The 24,641-nt window shown below is 37.2% G+C and overlaps 1 long non-coding RNA gene and 1 pseudogene across 1 annotated transcript; one reads left to right on the forward strand and one right to left on the reverse strand.

Annotated features, from left to right (window-relative positions):
• Positions 1–4,262: 4,262 nt before the first annotated feature.
• LOC147435655 (uncharacterized) lies at positions 4,263–5,183 on the reverse strand (annotated as a pseudogene).
• Positions 5,184–11,949: 6,766 nt separating this feature from the next.
• LOC147435656 (uncharacterized) lies at positions 11,950–19,463 on the forward strand. The gene is made up of 4 exons (XR_015185097.1): positions 11,950–12,146; positions 18,069–18,174; positions 18,265–18,605; positions 18,689–19,463. It is a non-coding gene; the product is annotated as an uncharacterized LOC147435656 (long non-coding RNA).
• The last annotated feature ends 5,178 nt before the right edge of the window (positions 19,464–24,641 follow it).

Raw genomic sequence — 24,641 nt, forward strand, 5'->3', positions numbered from 1 at the left:
TGAGTGCACACTTGGGAGGAGTTGTGTGACAAGGGGGATTGTTGGGTTTTCTCACATGATACTCTATGCTTGAGGAGGAGGAAGGGGGGGGGGTATAACCTCATAGAGGTTGGCTAGTGATACATGCAAAAGGATAATTTAAAAATAGTTTTTTTTAAGGTAAGGATGCATGGGATTTTATGGATACCTATGTATATGAAAATCTTGATTATTAAGATCTCTCTTTTGGTTGACTTTGATGTATGTCCAAGTTCTCTTCCTTCTCCCTCTTCTTTGCACTTCAACTTCCTCATCTCTTTAGGATTTGGTAGGTGACTTCACAAGTAGTTAGTTCTACTTCCATTGCTGCACACATTTTCTCAAAATGAAAAACAAGCCAAGCATGGGAGAGACTAGCTTCCTTGCATATAGGTTCTACTTGGCATAAATTGTTTTCTTGCATAAGGAGCTAGAGTTAAAGGTTATGCACGAGGCGGAGGATATGGATGCATTATTGTGGAGACTAAAAAACCCCATTAAGCAATTAATTGCCATTGGTAAGGTCAGTCCAGAAAGTTCTCATGTGTAGAGAGCCCTTCAATATCTTTTTTTTCTTGGGTTTAGTATTTAAATCCTGAGCATTTTGGTTATCTTAGTGTTGTTGGATGTTTTGCTTGGAGTTGGTTGGGACATGGGAACAAAATTGCAAATATGGGATCACCATTGAGTGATAAATTTCTAGTTTAGTTCTTTGATTTGATTACAAAAGAAGAAGAGAAGGAGCAATGCGTTAAAGGCTTCCACCTTACTACATGCCTACATATGGTACACAACTTCAAAAAAGACACTAGAAATGTGGTTAAAGTTGCAACAAGTAGTGACAAAAAGGGAGGAAAGTTTTCCAACACCTCATGTAACAATAATTTTAGGAGCTTCCATAAAGAATAGGGGAAAATAAAACAACAAAAGGTTAGTCTTCAGAGGGTATCTACTATAGGGTGTTGGTCAAGTAGTGCTAACTCTTCTAGAAGCACATGGCCAAACCCTTGAAGGACCTACAAGACATATTTATCATTTGGTGGTGGTAATTGCAATACAAAACCTTTTGTGAATAAGGCCAACAAGTCCATTAGTCATAGGGCATAATACATTGAGTTATAGCCCCTCATGAATAGTTTTACCTTTGAGGGCTACACCAAGAAGGATGTCTCAACCTATACGCAACCCCAAAATGCAGGCTGAGAACAAATCCTAAACGCTGACAACCAAGTAGAAAATTTGAGATGAACTGGTTGGTGAGTGTATTTGATGCATTGTATAATGACAACATCAAGAAGGAACACTTTGTAACCACCCTTCGGGGAAAGCCATGGTCCTAGCTTATGCAATGTTGGATTGTAGCCTTTGACACAAATAGCAAAGGTTCTTCATAGGTTAAACTAATTCTTGCATTGTGTGCTATTGAGCTTCTTCTTCATATTCTCTAACTTCGCATGCATTTTTGCAACAATATTTTCAACGTCTCGAGCAACGCATGCTAGTATCCTCTTGGCTCAATTTCTTAGACTAAGATGATTTTTTTGTGAGCACTTCCAATGCAACATAACCTTTGAGTGAGCTTGTTATTGTTGACATTTTGATTTATGCTCATTCCAACCTCCATTTCCACTATCGATAGTATTGCGCATGCAATTTTGTCCTTTGTGTAGGTTTTTTGAGAATAAAAATTCCTACAAAAAAGGTGCTTTGTAGAATTTTATGGATGGTTCTATATAGCCCATGTTGGTTTTGTGCGATTTTTCTTTTACACATGCAACTTTTGCATCATCTAAAGTCATTGGCCATGGTTGACGACAACTATTTTCATATGTTGTGTCTTGAGGAAAATTGGATTGGAATACCTGCCAACATAGAATATACATCAGGGATCACGGAGCAATCATCATTGGAGAGAGAGAGAGAGAGAGAGAGAGAGAGAGAGAGAGAGAGAGAGAGAGAGAGAGAGAGAGAGAGAGAGGGCCAACATTTAACTCAATGGCAAATACTTGAGATAACTTTCAATTCATGAAATGAAAGCAAAGAACTAAGCTTATCTCCCCTGCGTGTAGCTTTTCCCTGACATAGTGGTAGTGAACCTCTATACTTTTGGTCCTTGCATGAAATACAAGATTCCTTGCAATTGCCAAAGCACTCTGGCTCTTAGTAAAATTAGTAGTGGGGTGTCTACTTACACTCATGAAGGTCTTCCAATAACCTTCTTAGCCATACACAATCAATGCTCACTATAAATGCTGCCCTATACTTGGCTTCAGAATTGGACATAGCCACAATGGATTGCTTCTTACTCAACCATGAAATACATTGATTTCCTAAGAAAAGTAAATTTCCACTTATCGAATGGCCTATATTTAAATCTCTATCCCATCTAAATTGCTGCAAACTAAGAAGCAGCATAGAAACATTCTTTCCCCAACTATCCCCCCTTGGAAAGAACAAATCCCCTCAAGATAGCAAAGTATGTGCTTCACAACTCGCCAATGTTTTGTACCTAGACCGTGCATAAACTTGCTAGCTTGTCAAACCCCAAGTTGAATGTCTGAACATGTGTTGCCTGCCAAATAAATCAAGTAACCAACAACCGCTATGTAAGTATGTATATCAGATTGTTTTCCAACATCATGCATACATGGTCAATTTTAGCTCTATTTCTACTAGTGTAGAGATTGACTTACAATTCTGCATACCAAATTTTTTCAAAAATCCTAGGCTGATCCTTTGTTTGATACATGTACATGCCTTCTTTAGTCTGCATAAATCAAATACCCAAATAATAATGCAACAAATCAAGATCATACATCTGGCACATCTAACTTGCTATCCTACAAAGTTATAAGCCTACTTAGGCAAGGGTCTTTCTTTGCTGAGAGCTTCTTGCTTTTCATGCACAATCTTCTCTACATCATGAGGTGTCACATGTCTTCCAAAGACTAATCAATATTATCAATTTGCTGCAATTCTTCAGTGTCCAGAAATAAAGGAATCAAATATTTAAATATATCTTGTGTCTATACATGAGATACATTAAAAGTAAAGCAACCATACGTTGAGTAGAAACTTCCACAAAGATTACATCATCTCTCAAATTTATTATTTTTAATAGGATTGTAGAGTCTATAACCTTTATTGCCATTGCTATACCGTACAAAAATAAATTTGATTGCCTTATCACCAAGCTTCCCACATAATTACTAGAAAATATGAGCATAAGCAAGACAACCAAAGGCACAAAGATAGCTAACTGAAGGCTTTTTGTTATACGGAGCCTCACATGGAGTAATGTCTTCAAGGCAGAAGTAGGACACATGTTCAAAACATGTGTTGTATAAGGAACTACCTCCATCCATAGCTTATGAGGCAAACTCTTGGCCTCGAGCATACTTCTATCTCCATCAAAGACTTGTTCTTCCTTTCTGCAACATCATTTTTTTGTGGTGTGTATGGCATAGTGCCCTAATGTTTAATGCCTTTCTTTGCCAAAAAAATCCTTAAATGCACCTGGCATGTATCCCCCCCAATCTGTACGCAGAGTTTGTACTTTGCAACCTGTTTCATTTTCAACCATAGAGACATAATATTGAAAAATAGCAAACACATCTGACTTTACTTTGAGTGGATAGACCCAACAAAATCATCAAAGAAGTTTACAAATTAAAGGCTATTACCCATTGATGGAATCCTATAGAACCAATCTTGCATATTTCACAACCTTCACTTACATGTCTAGGCAGCATCTCCAATAAAGACAAATCATGCACCATTTTATGACACTTTCAAGTCATCAAACTACCATAACCAACATGCCCAAATCAAGCATGTCATAACTCATCATCCTTCATGGCCAGAGTCTTTGTTTCTACAATACACGCTCAAATTTGCTTCACATAACAATTTAGCACAAATAGCCCATTTTCTAGTGTACCCATAGTGATGATAGAGTAACCATTCTCTTGGTCTCGTACAAAACACATGTCATCCTAAAAATCGACTCAAAACCCATTTTTTGTAAGAGAGGATACAAATAACAAATTCTTCTTGATCCTTGGAACATACAGACATCTAGAAAGCATAAATCTCAACCATCTAAAATGGTAATACAAATCTTACCAACACCTTTAATTGGATAAGAAGCATTATTTGCACAAGTGACCTTCTTTCCTAATGGAGCTGCATTCAATGAACTTTTCAAATCCTTTCTTGAAGTGATATGCCTAGATACACCACTATCAAAGTACCAAACCATTTTTTGTCTCATCAACACTATAAGCAACAAAATTTGAACAAACTAAGAAAGCATAAGAATCATGCACAAAGTTTGCATACTCCTCCTTAGTTGAAGAAGAAGTACCAAAATCCAAAACAAAAGAACTTGACTCTTTATTCTTCTCTTTAGCAAGTTGCATCTTACACTCACTAATATAGTGATCGGGGTTTCTTGCAATAGTGAAATTTACCTTTCTTATTAGACCTCTGGAATCAGTGTTTGACTTCTTCAAAGACTATCCAACACCAAACTTGGACTAATGAGCACTCTCCTTACCCGTGCTTTTGTTTATACAACAAGAGCATGATGACCACTATCAACATGTAAAGACCTATCCTTATGTGACTGATCCTCTTACAATAGCAAAGTCACTAACTCTTCAAAACAAAGAGGTTGAGAATTAGCTTGCATAGACAAATTCAAAGATGTTTGAAAAGTCAAATACAAGAGTGCTTTTGAAATGATATCCATCAATGCTAAGCAATTGCTCTTGAAGATCCTTGACCTTTGTGAAATGATGAACCAAATTGTCACCTTCTTCCATATGAATCTTGTCAAGTTGTTTCTTCAAATTCTCTATCTTGGCATCAATCTTTGACTCGAAAAAATCTTGCAAAATCACCCATGCACGTTGGGAAGTCTTGCAAGATCAAATATGTGGTTTGATTGACTGCTTTATGGCCGAAGAATGGATTTCCAAGTCTTGTGCATCTTTAGTTTCCCATCTCTTCTTCTTTGGAGTAAGTGATGCGGGTCCTATACCAACAACCACATCACACCCTTTACCATGAACATGCAAAGTAGATACAACATTATTTGGATGAACTTCACCTCCAAATACATATTCCCACAACCCCTTAGCAACTAAAACATTATTTTCCATAAATGACCAAAGAGAACAATTTCTACCATCTATTTTATCTTCGGATGTAAGCCCACCAAAAGTGTCCTTTTCTATTGATTAAGTCATACTGTAAATGAAAAAGAAAGAGTAAGAGAATCTCCAAGAGATTCACAAGTCTCATCTCTAATCCAAACAAAAATCTGAACAAAATCTCATCACTATGCTAAGACAAGAGATATCCCAAAAGAACTATTCACTAAAGCAAATCTATAGAAAAACACACCCTGTCAATATGAATCTCATCACAATGCTAAGACAACATGCTTCTCAAAAGAACTATTCACCCAAAGCAAATCTATAGAAAAACACGCCCTCTCGATATGAATGCCTCCATAGAGTATCTTTTGGTACATTGCTCAAATCGGGATTTTGAGGGCACAAACGGCTTTGAACGAGGGGATAACACATAAGGTCTTCAAGTAAGAATACTCCCTTGAATGTTAAGGATACTTTCCATGAACAATTTCCCTAAAAGTTGCTTAAATCTTGATTGTGCATATGGTTTGTGGACATGGAAATACAAGTAGAGGCTCTAAAAATCACCTTGCTCTGATACCAGTTGTTGAAGATGATGGAACAAGAAACATAAGAAAAACGAAAACATAGAGTAGGGAGATAAAATGGAGAAGGAGAAGCCACACAGTTTGAGCGCTAGAACTCTGTAGTCTATCTTCTCTAGTTAGATTGATTATCACATAAGTGGCTATAAGAAAATATAAGAAACCCTAAGAGCTAAGGTGTCTCATCACATAAATATCCAAGGGAAACAACCCAATGGAAGAATAGTGCCCCTAGTGAAGCCCATTATATTCACATTGACGTTGCAACAAGTCTACGCATTTGACTAGAGAGACTTTGGTTTTTCTCTGAAAATTCAAAATGAAGTGATTCATTTTTGGGGGTTCTCGCCCTCTTGTACCATATTGGTGTGACTAATTCTTGGATTTAGAAGCACATCTAAAGTAATCCAAGATTTGGATCCACCTAAAGATATCCAAATCATTACAAATGTTGATGTCAATAGCAAGCGGAAACTCCAACCTTGTGTGTTGTGCCATCTTGTAATGACAATTACAATTTTCGACACATATAGTTTGAGTTGATCAAAATTCAATTTTTGACTTCACAAATTTGATGAATATTGTAATTTTTTTGGTGGTTTTAACTTTTCATGTATTTGTCAGCTCCTAGTTTTGGGCCAATTTTTAAGAATTGGAGTATTCGCATCAATAATTCAAGTTCCAATCTTGTGTGCATGTGCATATAAATTGATCTCCTATGGTATAAGTCACTTGTTTGGTTTAGTCGCTTTTTTTTTCCACATGCAAGACATGTTTGTACTAAGCTAGATGTAAGAAACTATCCATGGCATCGATTGGTGTATTGTGCTCTCTTTGACACTCATATGTATTGTCTTGGATTGCTGAAGGAGAAAATTTTACAGGTAATAATTACTTTATTCATGATGAATTATGGATTTAGATTTGCCACCCATGCATAGATTTGACCAATCAAGACTTGCCTATTACGAATGAAGTATTGTATTCCCCTAATGACCATATGACTTGCACAAAATAGGAATCCAATCACAAAGATCAATGAATTGGTCAAATCATTAAATTTAGAATACTTAGGCATGCACAAATGCGAGGCACAATTTAAGGCACTCAATGAAAGCATGACATACCTCATGGATTTTCTTTTGATTTTTAATGAATTAGTAAGCGTATTATCCTCTAGATCAGTAGCATTGCACTCCAGAGCTAATGACCAAGGGGTAGCTCTCCTAGGAAAAGCCACCCAAGGGGTAGCTTCTTCACATGAAACCAACATCGTTTGCAATATCTTGACTCAAAAGATGTGGCTAATTATTCAAGAGTATGAAGTCTCCTTATTTTGGCAATACGTAGAGAGACTGCCATATAGATGCAGTAAATATGTTTCTTCGCAAGTGGGAAGATATTCATCATTCATGTCAAACTCACTTTATCTCCAATTAGGATAGTGCAAATGAGTCTCACATTTGAAGAAAAGGCCTACAAATGATAACATATAAACTGCACAGTTATCCCAAGACATGAGACAATTTTAGGAGTGCATTACACAAATATTTCCTTCTCAATAATAAGAAGGACAAGAATTTAAAGCATGGTCATACAATCACCCAAAATATCTCTCATTGTCGGGATATGATTCTTAGACTTAATGACTAGATGAGGTCCAAAAAGTGTGTAGTTTTTTTAACGCTCAAAATCCACCAGAGGGACAAGGCTTAGGCTCGTCACTCAATCATAGAGGGAATGATGATAGTGCATCTCATTGTGTAGGCTATATGTAGTGGCTTGCCCACATACACCGGCTTGATTGCATATGCACTCTATAATATGCATCCTTATTCTTGAACCTTAGGCATGCATGTTGCCACTCTTAGACAAGAAGCCCCTCCCCCACGAGCGACAAAAGAAGACTTTTTGTCCTCAAAATCAAAATGGGGAATTATCTTGGTGGGGGAGGGGGGCTCACCCATAAATATGTTAATATAGCACGTGAGTTTAATACAAGGGGTATTTAAACCACATATTTTACCATTATTTAATATACAAAAAGGAATCAGACAAAGGAGGTTACACAAATTGAAAAGAAAATAGTGTGTTTTATTCATGGAAGATCTACAAGTAAAGGATTTTTAAAGTAATCCTTGATCGCACATAATACAGAGGGTTTACATATAATGACTTCCCATAGGAATTATCCTCATAACAGTGCAACCCCATTTCCAAGTAGACACATTCTTATCTCTATTCTTCCACTTTATCAAAACCTCTTTATACACTATATGTTTGATACGATAGTCCCTAAATCCAAAAATATTTTTAGGTTCATTCAGAACTACAAGTGGCTCTACGTGCTCCACAAAGACATCAGTAAAAACCACATGCTCATGTGGGTGAAGCGATTCATTCAACCTTCTAATATGATTTATAGGTTTCACTTGACACCTCTTTAGCGACTCAAGTTTGTAAGTTGCATCCCAAATCTTAAGTATTCGAAAACAATACCGTGGAAAAAGTTTAGCACACTTTCCCATTTTCATGGTTTCTGACTACATTGGAACTTTCCAAAAAACAAACTAGCCTATAGGTGGTAAGTATGCCTTTTGTTACCATATGTCTTGACATGATCCTGTGCACTACGAATGCTCTGTCTTGTTTCCCTCAATATGTCCTTCATGTCTTCAAGGAAGTACTTGGCACACTAAATCTTTGCCTTCTCTAGCCCTATGACCAAGGAATAGTTAGGCTTAAAACCATACATCAATGAGACATCAATATGAATGATTTAAAGCCTATAGCCAAATACCTATTGAACTTTCTATCTCTATTTGACACTATATCTATGGGCATGCCATATAGCTTGCAAAGATGTTCAACAAATAAACTAAAAAGCTCAAGAGTTTTCCCATCCTTCCTAGTATGTATGAACTTTGCCATTTTAGTCAAGCTACCCAAAACCAAATTGTTTCGTTGACTTGTTTTAGGCAATTTACGGATCCACAAAAATGTTTTCCCATTTTCCTTAAGGAATATCCATAGGGTTTCTCAAAACCCTTGAACATCGAGGTGTTCATGCTTATTGACTCGACACTTCTTGTATTGTAACACAAAGTTATGGAATTCTTGTAATAAACTATGGCAATAAAACTACCTTCTACCTAGTGCATAAGTCCTTTAAATCTCGGAATAACTTGCGCTTGATCTATCATGACTCTAAGCAAGAATGTGGCACCTAAAGTCACCGATAGAGGGAACACAAATTCTACCCTTGTAGAGAAGGTTCCGATCATCTAAAGAGTAGCCAAAAAATCCCTTCAAACCCAAATGAAGTTTAGCACTCCCCTTTAAAGCAATGCTCACATTTTTTTTTAAATTTGATTATCCTTTTATTATAGAGACTTAAGAATTGATTTTCTTCAATTTTTGAATCTCTATAGCACTATCCAACCTTGTGCAAAACTAATCCAACATGGAATAAACGTAAGTAGCATAGGTATCTTTTGGTGTAAAATTGAATCCCCAACTAAACTCCATTTTGCAAGTTGCTACTTAATTAGCTCCCTAAATAGTGATTTTGTAATCGTAGTAAAGGGCCACCTTTAAATTTCCTAGAGGTTGATAATGGACATCATTTACACGTCAAAGGAGTTGACGTGTTGAAAGCTTAGCTTAAAGTGGGATTTCAAAAAGAACAACTTAATACAACTTATTAGCTTAAGAGGGACCACTCACTGAGGTGAGAAGGCATCAAGGTCCATTAATTAATTGTGACACATATATGATATGAGAGAAAGAGAGAGAGAGCGCACAAGAATGTGTGTTGTAGAGCTGAAGAGTGTGTGCTAGCGTGTTGCACCTAATTTTGAAATCAATTTTCTACTTCTTTTTTCAATGGAGGATAAAGTTAAGAATTGTCGATACATTGTATGTTCCACGACAAGCTGGCAAAGCAAAGTCGATAGTCGATCGCCATTAGAATAAAATGACATGCATGCTTCACAATGAGCCAAGCATCGAGAGTCTTTCTTTGTAATATGGATGCATTCACAAATTAATGTCTAGTATATTGTGAAATACATAAAAATACCCCAAAAAAAAATTCACCACTAAGTTTGTTGGTGCTTGACTAATCAGAGAATTGTCGTTTGGACAAACGTTCACAAAAAGACAAGGATCATATAAAAGATCTCAATTGAAGGGTGAATATACCGTTAGATATTTTAGAAGGTGGGAAAAAAATTTAGAAAGAGAATTTATTTTGTAAAGCATGACTAGAAATGTGACCACATTGGCACTGTAGGTTGACGAAGAGAATGAAAGCGACATCAAAAGTCAAATATGGATAACTCTCAATGAGATGAACAAACAATTGAAAGAGGAATCAGGATACGTGCTACTACCATGGCAATGAGAGAGCATCCATCATTATGGTCAATGGATATAATTGCTCTCTCTCTCTCTCTCTCTCTCTCTCTCTCTCTCTCTCTCTCTCGCGGTGGGGCATGGGTAGGATGGGATCAATGGCCCACGCCCATTTCGCGGATCGGGTGCGACCTCAACCGTCCGATGCGCTTTGTTCAAATTCGGGAAAACCTGTAAGTTCGGGTGTAACAAAACTTGTAAATTCGAGCCACCCCCCTATCTCCCCCCCCTTGGATTCAAACCGAGGACGTTCCCTTTGCAAGCCTACCACCTTAACCACCTTGTCTGCGTGTGCTTGTTGAAAGCATAAGGAGAAGGGTTTCTTCTATGATGAACTCCTCGTTGTGTAAATACGGGCCAATTTAGTAAATTCAGGGCGTGTCGTAAGAACGACGACCCATGATGTCCATGCTCCGAGAATTAGACGTGGGCCATTGATCCCCTCCTGCCCATGCCCGTTTGAGATAGTGATGGGACTCTCTCCCCCTTTCCTTTATCTTCTAAATTATGTTGCTAGTACTGTGGTTGACTTTAAGTTTAGCAACAAATTTTATGTTGCTAATATGATGGTTGACTTTGTGGCTTTGAGAGCCATGATGCCATCACAACACGCTCTAGCCACGTTTCAAGGTTTCTCAGATGTCTTTTGATGGTGTGGAATAAATGCACATGGTTTACCTATCAAAATTTCCGCACCGTGACGCGTCATTGTGACTAGTTTTGGGTCTACATAGGGCCTTAGTGAACCATTGGACATTGTGCAGAGCTTGTTGATTGGTGCCACATGGAAAATTACTAAGGTCTTTTTTTGGACTACGTATAGTAAAGGGTTGGATGTTGGGTGCATCTTTGGACCATTGGATAAAGATTGGATATTAGTGGCACATGGCAAGCTAATTATAAAACCCTTTTTTTTTAAAATGTTTTTTTAAGACCTTATGAGAGGGTGTTGACATTTGTGTACCCCCCTCTCTTTAAAGAGGAGCATTGAGTATTTTGTCAAACATTTTTTTTTGTTTTTTGCAATCTAAATAATTCATTGTTTCTCACATTAAAAAACAATATTTTAATATGATATCACATTTTTTTAAAAGATTAATGTCACTTTCTATTTTTCGTTCTCACAAAGAAACTTTTTATTATGAAATTCTTCACAATAGCCTTATGTAGGCCATAGTTAATTTTTCTTTCGTATTTTAAAGGCCGACTGAAGGAGAAAGGAGACTGGTGGGATCTACTTATTTGACTTTTTTATTGTCCTCATTTTGCTATTATTTTATTAAAGTGGGACTCTTGGCTCTTTTTCTAAAGGTGGGACAACACAATCATTCAAAACGCAAATTTCTTCTTGTGCTTACTTTTTAAAATTTCAAAAATTAAAATTCGCAATTTTGTAATGTTGGTGGAAAGTTTCAAATTTGAGTTTCACATTTTGACAGCTTTGAGTTTGACTTTTAATTTTCTTTTTAGAGTTCTTTAAAAAAAAAAAAAAAAAAAAGGAGCAGTAGTCATAACAGTCACTCTCTTTTGAGGTCTTTGAGGGATAGTTCCTACTATGACACTTTTTTGTTAGGCGTTTCAGAAATTGTTCCTAGTACGACACTCTCTTTTGAGGTCTTTGAGCCTTGAGGGACTGTTCCTACTATGACACTCGCTTTCTTTTCACGTCCTTGAAAGATTGTTCTTACTATGACACTCTTGTTTTAGGTGTTTAAGGGATTGCTCTTGCTAAGACACATTAAACCTTCTCTCTCCTCCCCCCCCCTCTCTCTCTCTCTCTCTCTCACACACACACACACACACACACACATTACCATGTTCATGCCATTGATTCTTCTTCTTCTTCTTCTTCTCTCCCTCTCTCCCCCCAAAATGCGCGGCCCCCAACACATTTTAAGCAAGCCATCATGAGAGATCACCTTGTTTGGTAGATATGCACTAATGAAGCTTTGCATACCTCTCTCAGGTATAGTTAATGTATTTTTCCTATGTCTATAAAGAGGGGAAATGAGTAATGGATTTGATGGATAGTTGATGTTTGTTTTCCTATGTCTATAAAGATGAAGAAATGAGTAATGGGTCTAAGACACACTTTCTCATCCTATTATATAGCCCATTGTGACTTTTTACCTAGTTTTAATTTGATTGTGATTAATCCAACTTCTTTCTTTATGATAGTATGCAAATCATGAAATAGAATGGCATTCCACCATCCAAAGAACGTATTGGCGGGTGTCGATCAATCTCTGCGGTTCATTGGTTATTGAGGCTAACCATGTAAAGAGATTTTTATGGTCATCAATGGTATGCGGTACAATTTGAGAAGTTTTTTCTCTTTTTGAGATGTCCATAATTGTGAGAAGGAGAGCATGATAATTGCCTTGCAAGAACTGAGTTAGCATGATCACCATAACAAAGCCCATTAGGTCTTGACACTATGGCAAATATGATGATGTAGTGTGAAAATTTTCACTTTGTAGGAAAAATGGACATGACAATTTGAGTCGTTCATTTGCTTACGTGGGAAGGCCTTTTATAGTATTGTGTGAATAGCCTCTTAGTAAACCAAAAAGATTGAAAAAATATGTATTTAGAAGGTTGTTTGAAAATGATGCATGCCAAAAAAAAAAAAGCAAACCCAAGTGATCTAGTTAGTAAGAAAAGCTTCATGTTCATCGAGATTCCAAAGAGATGCCATGAATAATGTTGCTATGGGAGCATTCCAATGGCAGTAATCAAATACAGTGGGAGCATTCCAATGGCAGTAATCAAATACAGTGGGCAATTTTCTAGCAAGTTGCATATGTTAGTGAAATTTTTGGGGCAAAAATTTACAAGCTTGTTGAAGTGCCAAATTACCTTGTGAACTACGTTTGAATGCCAAGATATTAGTTTGAGTAGTCTCTCTCAGTGCACCATTGAATAGGTTGCCCACTTGAGTAAACTACTCCACTTTAAGCCTTTGATCAACTTTCAATTCTTTATATGGAATCTAGATAAGATACTCCACCCACTCTCCATTTCAAAACCTACACAAAACCACTCATAATTTCAAATTTCATTATTTGAACTCATCACCTTGAAATTATAAGGGATGAGCTAAACCACTAGGCTACAAGCCTATGGTGGCTTTTGTGGTGGTCTTAAGCCAAAAAAAAAAGCACTAACTGATCCCCCCCGGCCGCCCTCTTTTTCCTTTCTTCCCCCTCACCCTTCCCTTTTATTTTAATACCCCTCAAATTTCAAAAAATCCCAAAATACCGCCAACATTTTGTCATAGATTCCTAAAATATCCTTCAAATTTTCCAAAATTCCCTAAATACCCCTGGTTGTGAGATCAGTTTTTGCAAAAATTAGAAAAAAATTGTAGCTTTTCTTAAGAAGACTAATTGTCTACCAATACAAGATGCTAAAACTAGAATTTGAGTTGGTTGTGTAGGCTTTGGAGATGAGTTGCTTCATTATTTTTAGACATAATTGCCCTTTTCTGCAAGGTAATTTGCGACAAAGTACATGTTAAGCACTCAAGAACGGATCTCAATTTCTAAAAACGTTGGGACGTGCAGGGGTTGACTACTTTACCCTCTTGGATTTTAGGTCAAAATTTGAAGCTCCTACCGACATTTCACTAAAACTTGTGTAAATTTCTCGGCTCTCTTAAAGGCACAAGCTCAAACATTAACCAGGATTTTACAAGTTCAGTCAGTTAAAATACACTAGACCCCGATTTTTTTCTAACACTACCCTAACCTGGCTACACCTCTCCATGCTTCCTTCCCCCCCCCCCCCCCAAATCCCCTTTTCAAAGCAAAGTATGCCCTTTCCTTTTCCCTTTCTCCTATGGCCAAGGGATCTTTCAAGATTCCCATTAAAAAGATGTGGGTACAACCCTATTCTAAAAACTAGAACAATTAAAGGGATTTGGCAATTTTTAATCCAAGGAAATTTTCCACGTACGAACGTGTTGATCCTATTGACCTACAAAGATATACGTACAAGGATACTCCAATCTCTACGACACGGGAGAATATATTAGAGAGGATTCCACTAGGATTTTCTCCTAGATAAGAAGAGAAAGCGAGAGATAGATATCTTTACAAGAGACTCCGGATTGGTTAGACCAAATCATGAAAAATGAGACCATTTCAAGTAGCCAACTGTGTCAAGAAAAAGTACAATGGATTTGGGATTTGTACGCTCATGTCTCACTATTCAAACAAGTTTTGAGAGCTAAACAAATTGTATATTTCCACACAGAGTACGAAGGATTTGGGTTGAAATTGGAAGGAACTTCCTTGTTGTGGTTGCAACCACCAAACAGAGATGATTTTCCAAACATAGCACAACTCTTGCAAGAATTTGTAGAAGAGTTCTCCAAAAGGGGGATCAATCACAACAGTGTGTCACAAATCGACGTTTTCAGACAAAAAGAGAACAAAAATGTGAAGGAAGCTTTGCTTCGCTTCAAATAGTACGTAGAGAGATGCCTTATACGAGAGTTTCTACAAGATGAGAGATTATCAATTCTCTTCATTGAGGGCTTAAAGAACGTGACTCTAGAAAAGTAACTGCATTTGAAAGCATGTACAACGTTTGAGCTATAAGAGAGTTACTGCACGATGAGAGATTTTCTCTTCATTGAGGACTTGAAAAATGAGACCTTAAAAAATGAACTGCATTTGAGAGCATGCACAACGTTTGAGCAAGTCACTAGAGAGGCTCTATATCTAGTTGACAATTGTAAGGCCTATGTAGTGGTGACGGATGATGCAAATAACGTGACTAGTGCCTCCACTGCGATGAGAAAATCCACAATGAAGTGGAGTGTTCAAACTCCTACCATAATGATTATTGATCTAATGGTCAAAGAAGTGGCGAGAAGAATAAACCAAGGCTACAAAGAGAACCTGCATGAACGATAACAACCCATAAGAAGATGTGACACTTGTAGAGGGGATCATCACACCCCATGGTGTAACACTCAATAGAGACCGCAACGTATGTTAGGACAACAACCACCTCTTTTGAATGATGATAGAGTAGTAGTCAACTACTCTCAGCCAACACGTGTGCCACAACCCATGAGAAATTAGTATTTCATGGATGAGAAAACCTTGATGTTCATAGCCAATCAAGAGTATGGTTCAAAGACAATTCTTACCAGGCAAGAACAACCATTAGTTGCACCATCAACTACACAACAAGTAGGACCATGCCATGAGTGTGGGGGGAACCATTGGCCAAGAGATTGTCCTCATTTGGTAAAGAACATAGAGATGTTGGGATATTGTTTAGAATGTGCTATTACACATCTCATTCCTAGTTTTCCAAAACATTCAAATAACAAGAGGAAAGCAATAATGAACTTTGTAGAAGTGATATCTTTAACAAGCGGATATGAGGTAGAACCAATGTTCCTATAGATGTGATGACGCGAGCTCAAGCTCAAGGAGCTGCAAAAAACAAAACTATTGAGGGGGAACAAAAACTCCCAGTTTAGCAAAAGCTTATTAGTAAGGACACAAAGAAAATCTTGGAAAGCTAAATGAGACAAAATGAAAGCAAAAAGGCTAAAGAGAAAACCACCTTAGAAATTGAGTTGCAACAAATGAAAGAGTAGTTGAAACAAGAAAAGTAAAATATAGAACAAACAGAGAAAGAAAAATAATCTAAAATATCATCGAGAGGTTCAATCTTGGTAGCAAAAGTTAATGAGCATTTTGATGCCCTGATGCAAGCCTATGAGGCAAGATTGAAAAACAACCAGGCATTAGAACAAAGATGGTTGAGGTATCTACATCCTGAATTTGAAACAAAGAGACTAAAAATGTGCAAACATCTCATAGAGACCGCTCACATGCTAATGGAGTCAGATACATTTGACATTTCTAAACAAATAGTGTTAATCCATGAAAGGTACATGAAAATTGAACACAAAAGAGACAAAATGAGGGAACCAATGAAACCTAAAAATGCAACACCATTAGATCCAAGGGTGGTAGCTAACACAATAAATGAGGCTAAGTCTCAAGCAATAAAACCTATTCCAGAAGTGGAAGAACTATGGCAACAATCTTTGTTGGAAACAATCAAAAACCACAAAGATGGTAGTGCTACTTTACAATGTGCACCTATCACTGACATCAATATGGATAGCGAGTTCTACCCTGGAGATATACGATCTCTATATGGAGATGCTGGGTCTATAGCATCTAAAGAGAGCAAGCCGCCCTCTCTATGGACTTTGCCATCTTTCATGGGAGAACATGAAACAAAATCTGAGATTTGAGTGGTACCATCTCAATGGAAAACCACACAGAAAATGATGGATGCTAAAAGCTTGCATGAATTGATGTCTTCTCTTATACAATGTACAATTTCTCTCTTAGAGTTGTTGAAAATTAGACCACATCTATGGGGATAAAGGAGAAAATATTTAGAGAAGATGGGATTGAAAAGTCTCCATTAAGACATTCCCGTACCTCAAAAAACATAACAGAGACTCCAACTTGTAGATGGATTTATAGAAAGATCTTTGGATATGTTGGAACATATCATAGTATCCTCTTGTGGGATTTTGAATATGAGCATACTTTTGCTAGGCTTTTGCCATAGTGGACTTTGGTAAAAGTAGCAACTTTGATGTTATTTTGGGATGACCATTTATGTGTCAACTTAAGACGGTGCAAGATTGGGGCTATGAGCATATCTACTTGCAGCATAAGAATGTTACAATGAGCATAAATTTCAAAGATCATAGCTATAGGGATGTTAGTCAAACTCCTATAGAGGAATTAAACTCAACAAAAATCAATGAAGAAGAAATACCTGCACGGTTGCATGACAAAGAACATATTTGGATGTGCGAAGCATCCAAATTTGGGAGCCTGAGGAAAGAGGATTGCATCCTAGAGAGGTTAGTCTAGGATCAAGACTACATTTGAGAGCCATTTTTTGAAGATTCATTTGAACCTTTTGGTTGGGATCAAATACTCGCTACTCTAGATATGTGCGTAAATGAAATACCAACAACAAAGTTTTGTATGAGGAAGGCTATGACATAGTTCCCTCTTTTATGATAAAGGTGTTGAAGGAAGCTAATGAAACTTTGTGAGTGTGAAAGCGGAATAGGTGATACAAACATTGCCATCATCATGATGCAAAAGTGCAAACGAAGGAAGAAAAGCAACCACCAGAATATGTCATCATTAACATACCTGAAGAATCAACAAACATTGTTTCAGAGAAGCTGACTCCAGACAAAACACAATTGAAAGTAGATCAAGAAGCAGTGTTTCCAAGTTTCAATTGGATGTTCAATAAACTCAAGCTCAAGAGAAGAACAAGGATATGACAACCGATTGATTATTTCCTACAACGATAAAATTTAGCGCATGTGGAGAAACAGGGCAAAAGCAAAAGTGTCACCATCAATCAGCCTCCCACCGATGCCATTTTCCCTAGTACGACCAAGGGAATTCAAAGCCCAAAAACTGTAGTGGGCAGACCTAAACAAGGTAAGAAGAGAGGATGACCAGTCATCGAAGATTTTTTGGAGTTTTTGGAGGACTTTCATAGGAAAAGGAGAGAGAATCAAGGTGGCGGATCAGATTATGAGCAGGGTGTCTCCGATTTTCACTTGGAGTCACAACAATCTAGTCCATCCCAGCCTTTGAGATGTGGGGTTCTCGAGCAAACCATATCCATTGCTATTGGGCAAAGTGAGGGCAGCCACTCAATTTTGGTTTGGCCACTCGAACCACTTGCCTCCTTTCCATGAGTTAAGAAACACAACCACAGATCAATGCTTTTTTTTTTCAAAATTTGGTGGTACTTAATATTTGATTAAATTTTGCGTGCGACACAATTTTGACTCACTCTGATGCAGAAATGGAAGAAAATATAAGTGTTGGAGTAGTCAGAGTACAACTTGCAATATTTGCTGATCTCTACCATCTACAAAAGGCTCTCATGGATCCAAAAAACTCTTATGAGTAAGTTTATGTCACTTTGGCATCTACTTTCAATTTTGAACTTGATAAGCACTCAACCAATCTTCTTTTGCATGGTACTTTGTATTGCAGGAGCCTTTGAGTGATCCAACATTTGATTGGGTCTCTCTCACACTCCTGTAAAAGGAGTCTACTCAGTGGCTTGGAGGGGTGCGACTTGTGTGGGCAAACCTTCCCACACATTGCAAACTTGAATACGACATTTGTGGCATACCCATATGGAATCTATTCTCTATCAAGCTTGTTGCGAGTGTGTTCATCCTAGTTGCAGAGTTTTTACTATCGGATGGCATAGTAATCATGGCATTTTAAGAAGACCACTTGGCACTTATCACCGAGTTTGCCATCTTTGCACCATTTTTCTCTAGATGGTGTCACATATATACGCTGTGATAGATGACTTCACGGATCCAGTAAGTTCTCAACCATTTCTCCACAAATTTCATGGTTGGAGAATATTGGTGTGATTTTGTTTTAAATAGTAACCATATTGTAGGTCGAGACTTTGCTACTCGCCATGTTCACTTGTAAAATTGAAGGGCTTCTAGTGATTCCATTATATGGTCATCAGGTAGGAGATGTGGTAGTAGACAACAATGGGTTCAAGTTTGACATGATCCGAGAGACACTACGGGACCTGCCATGGACACTTGATGCCCTTGGAGCACCATTTCAGCTTGGAGTGGAGAAGAGAGAGTTCTTTCCTTGATAAGTCGAGGAGGACACTTCTATGCTTGGTTTCTACTATTGAAATGTCCTCTAATGTTTGTGCTATCATAAATAGGTGGTTGTTGGGTACCTTCACAAAGGTTGTAGATGCAGTCTTGGATTGTCTTCTAGGATGTGGTGGCTTGGCAATGGAGTGCAAGCATCTACAACAACATTGCATCAACATCAACAACTGGGATTGCAAATTGTTTTTGGCATGTGTTCAACTATAGCAACTGCTTCCTACTGGTCTAGGATAAATTCTTCATGTGGGAGAGGTCTCATGTTCAGCATAGTCACAACCACCTCCATCGCCTTCACGACGTCAACAGGAGTTGATTGTGCCATCTGATCCTCCTCTGAGTAGATCTCCAGCTATAGTTCCAAGTTGGCCAAGCCATGGTCAACCGCTCTGTCGGCCACTATTTCCCACACTACCTATGGGGCCCCCACCTACACATGCCCCAGTAACACAACCTCCATAGGAATTGTGGCCATCGAGAACCTAAATCCCAATTTGTATTGATTACTCCACATGAACTTATTCTCTATGTAATGGCATATCAAAACTTACTAGTTGTTCATACAATGTTTTAACTATCGATGAGTATCATGCATAATGTGCTTGCCACTATGTTTAGATTTTTGTAAGTACGTTTTGATTTTTAAAGGCAAGTCAATTGAAGGTGGTTAATTTTTTAGTGATATTTTTTTCCACTTTATTTTATCTGAAAATATTATGGAGGACATGGTGCGAATGATCTTTGAAGTAAAGTCACTCGGGGTTCTTTAAAAATAGACAAAAAAACACTAATTTCATTCATTTGCAAGTTTCTCTAAGTTTCTAATTTCAAAAGATAATCCTTTAGTATTCTCTTATTCACATATTTATCATGCTGAGTGGAAATCATGAAAAATGCGATCAACGTGGGCCACCTGCACAACGTGAGCATGGCCCTCATCGTGTTCAACAATCCCCCCCCTTCCCGTGTTGACCCCATCAACAATGTGCACACTAATTACATTCTCAATAATGTGTATGCTATGAATTATTGATACAAAATACAGAGTGCATGCAACTACACGGAAGCTTTTCGTGCAATCAACGAGGCCACAATGTTTATATTCAATGTCATGCATGGCCTTGATTTCAATGCACATCCAACCAAAGGGGATATCAAGCAAGTTGTTGTTCTAACCAACAATGCAATCATGATATGGAGGGAACATGGTTTTCGCAGCCCACAGGAGTGCGCAACTTTCAAATGACATGTGGAGGCTTGGATAGAAGTGTAGATTACATACATTGCTATGCAAGGATAAGCCAATGGAGCCAACTATGGCAACAACAAATCCAACAATGACAACAATGAAACTAGCAATGAGGACAACTAGATTTCACCTTTCCTCGCTCCTGTTAGAGAAATAAGCCCTTGACACCATATGAGCATATTGTATTGTTTTGTTTTGATCCACAATATCTTATTGTAGTTGTTGTTTTAAGATGTGTACTTTCAATCCTTTTAATATTAGTCTATGTGGTTTTGTTATTGCAGTCTTTAAAAACAATTCAATGTAGTTCAAAGTCAAATTGGATTATTATGGATTGTTAACTATTGAAATTGGCTTGTTGTGAATAAATTTTGTGCATATATCATTTTCCGGTTGATGGCTAATTTTGTTGCACGGCTAATCATGATGCTTTGATTTGGGTATATTTTCCATGTTTGTATATGAGTGCACACAAGTGTGACAAAATAGAGAGACACCTGTCATGTTGGTGGTTAAGCTTGTTGCCCAACATATATCATAACGTTTGAGAAGACTATGTGTGCAATGATTCGGGTGCATTTATGTGCTTGTATGAGTGTACATGAGAGAGACAAAAGAGAGAGATTTGTAAATAATGGATGTTTGATCAAGGTGTGTTCGCCGGTGTTGTTTGTGTGTGTGTGTGTGTGTGTGTGAGAGAGAGAGAGAGAGAGAGAGAGAGAGAGAGAGAGAGAGAGAGAGAGAGAGAGCAAATGAAGAAGAAGAAGAAGAAGAAGAAGAAGAAGAAGAAGAATGATCAAACGTTGTAGGAAACTACCCTAAGAGACCTCGAAGATCTATCCGACGAGGAGAGTTGAACCCAAGACAAGTTATTCAAGATGGAAATGGCATAACCAGTCTACCAAGCTTGGGTGATAGAAAGGTTGTACCATTTTCCTCTTTTTTTAACACACATACAACCATTGAAAGCACGCACACACACACACACATGTGTGTGTGTGTGTGTGTGAGAGAGAGTTAGAGAGAGAGAGAGAGAGAGAGAGAGAGAGAGAGAGAGAGAGAGAGAGAGAGAGAGAGAGAATATTTTTGGAATCTGCTCGTCGAATTCCAAAAAAGCGTTCGTCAAAAAATTATGTCCGTACCAAATTTAAACGTCTAATAGGCTACCCAACAAAGACATGTGAAGCAGCAGATGATTCCAAACAAGCTACTCAAAGCAGAAGGATTTTATGAAGGTAACAGTTGAGTATGGTTACTAATAGTAGCAGCTCAACATGGAACCATGGAGATCAATCATATAGCACAAGGCTCAACCAAAAGGCAAGTCACAACCAAGGGTCTTGTGACCTTCAGATGGATACCTGAACACTTGGTCATCAAAAATTACAACTGGGCATAAGGTAGTTTTGAGTGCCATAAAAAAAACCCAAAAATAGCACAAAAAACTAAAAAATGAGCTTTTAAGCTTGCAAGTTTTTTTCAAAAAAAATTATGGCTAAAAAATCTTAAAATTTCTATGTCATCCTTCATTTAACAATGAAAGATCTTGAAAACAATAAAAAATTGATGAATTTATAATCACATGTTTAACTCAAAAAATTTACATCTCCATAATCACATCAATTTTTGACCAATTAATAAAACATAAAATTTTTGCTTTCACTATTGTGATTAAAAATGCAAATGAATAACAAGATTATAATTTACAATTTCCAAATTTTGCATCTAATTTAAAAAAGAGGTAACTAACAAGATTACCTCTACTTTTGAAACAAAGCTTCATAAACAAAACTAAAAACTAAAATTAACTTTTAATGCAAGACACATTTAAACTTGCACAAAAACTAAAGTTTTTCTAAAAGTTAAGAGAAACCATTATAATAAATATAGGCAATCTATTTGCCAGATCTTCACAACAAAAAAATTCAAAACTTGGTCTTAATACTAAATTAAGCCCAAATATATATGGATTGATTGGAAACTCTTCTTCTTTCTCTTTGTCTTCCTCATCCTCTTCATGATTGGTTGAAGGAGAATTATCTTTACCACCATCACCAACCATGACCACTCCCCATCTCCTATATCCACCATATTTGGCTCCTCAAAAGGTTCCAGATCAACAAACTGCATTCCTTCGTGTAGTCCAAAGGGAGGTTGTGGTTCACCTGATACATCCATAACCCTTGGATGTGTTGCCATGTTTTTCATACCAACTTCTTGAAATTCATCAAAGCACTCACTGTAGTTGTCCGTCCCTATATAAAAAAATATACAAAACTTGACATGCCTTTATCAAAACAAATATCATCAATGTATAAATTTTAAAATTGAGTAGTACTTGTTCCTACAAAAAGATCTAAGACCCATTCTCCTTTCCTTGAGAGAAGATCAATAAAATCCATCATCAACAATTGTGGCTTTTGATATGGATTCATGATCTCACTAGAATCATCAGAAAGATCTCGAAGTTTTTTGCACACCCCTAGTATATCAAAAATATTTGTGTGATTTGGTTTTGTAGCAAAATTGAAGCTACCTCTATAATCAAGACCAGAGGGAGAAAAAATCCCATGGTAGCAAACTCTGCAGCAAAGGATAACCTATCCAATTGATAGCCTTTTATGTAGATTTTGTCCTGTCAAAAAGACAAACTACATCATCATCATGCCAAAAAAAAGAATGCTAAAAAAATTATGAACCATTTGACTTACCAAATGCATAATTGATGGGTCATGGAGTTATCTGTAAAAGACTTTTAGTAGCAGAACTTTGATCATGAGCATGAAAGAATACTAACACCCAAGATTTAGCGATTGTGACTTTTTCAAAAGCTTCTATGACCTTTTTGTAAGCACTAAGACCATATTTAACATCATCATTTACAAAATGAGGTGGTTTGAAGCCATAAGTAGCATCTACAATTCCAAGAGTGTAGTGGCGCTTGGGAAAAAAGATCTCCGTGTTCTCAACTTTGCCTTCAAACACAGAGTATTTGACAGGCAATGTAATAACATCATCCGAAATACATATACAAATGTTAGGAGTGCTAACAATGTTTTGAACGTCTTCAGTCTTCTTCTCTCAGCTCTAACTCGTCCTAAATGTTGTTCAAATCTTTGAGGAATGCTTTTAATTGGATCTCGTGAAGTACGATTTTGTAAAAGATAAAATATAATAAAAACAAAATAAAATACTATCATGTATTCTGGAATACTTCCAACATATTACATCGCTGTTTAAAAAAATGAGAACACAATGTTTGTATTCTAGAATACAAAGATGTGAACACAAGATGATTGTTTCAAACTTAAACTAGAATGAATTAGTTGTATTTCAAAATGGAAAATACTTAAACAATGAAACACTTACCACATTTTTAAAAAGAAAAATAAAACGCTCCAATGTAGAGTGGTGACTGTAGTTGGATGATGAGTTTGTATCTCGGTCCAATCCTTACAATGAAGCTTTTCAATCATGATGCGTTACATGTAAAGAAATGTCTTTTGCCTAGAGAAAATAAAAAAGAATTTAGACAAATAACAAAAAAACAATGTAACAAAAGAATTTTCCTAAAACTTACTTTTCAAACTCTTTAGACATCTCATCAAGGGACAATGCACCTTCTTTGACTCGTGCAAGAATTGAAAGAATAATATGTTTCTCTTGGATTCCTTGTAGCGAACGCTAGGGAGTAATCTTCATCTCTTTGGGATAGGTTTAAGGGTTCTTCACTACCACCTTTTGCTCTTTGTGTTGTAGTAGGAAGCTTCACTCTTTGGCCCTTAATTTTTCCTTCTTCCCAAAGCTTGAAAATATCTTCTCGATGATCCCAAAGGTCACCATCATGAAAAGCCAATTGAAAAAAGTTATCATATCCTCGGATGTTATGGTTAGCACCCCTCTCACCCTTCTTTGACTTCTTTGTTGCAAGTCCTACTTGTTCACAGAGTCTGACTTTGAAAGCTTCATTTGCCTTTTTAACTTGAATTTAATGATTGACCCACTCATTGTGAAAATAACATACCTTCTGAAGAAATGGCATGGTGTAACATTTAATGGTATAGTAACTTGTGTGTAGCGGAAAATAACATAGACATAGTGAGCATTTCATTAGAATAGATCCTTAATGAGCATAGCAAGAGTGCTTGGATGGAGAGAGCAACAAAAGCATAACACCTAGTTAGATAGGCATGAACAATAAGAGAAATTAAGCTATTGACAACAGTTGAGGACCGGGATTTTCATGGAGCCGGTCCCCCCTCCAAAAGGCTTTGTATTATAGGTTCCCCCCATCTAGGGAGATATTTTACAATACAATACTTTGTGTTCCTTCAATAACTTGATAGTGCAATGAAGATGGAAGCTTCAAGCACCAATCTCACACTTGAAAAAACAACACTAATTCCCTCACGGTCTTAGACCCAAGATCTCACACACCTTCGAAGATGGTGAGAGCTAGCAGGGTATGA

Source organism: Adiantum capillus-veneris, chromosome 18 (genome assembly GCF_014529385.1).
Source record: "Adiantum capillus-veneris isolate H3 chromosome 18, ASM1452938v2, whole genome shotgun sequence".
Taxonomy (NCBI): Eukaryota; Viridiplantae; Streptophyta; class Polypodiopsida; order Polypodiales; family Pteridaceae; genus Adiantum; species Adiantum capillus-veneris.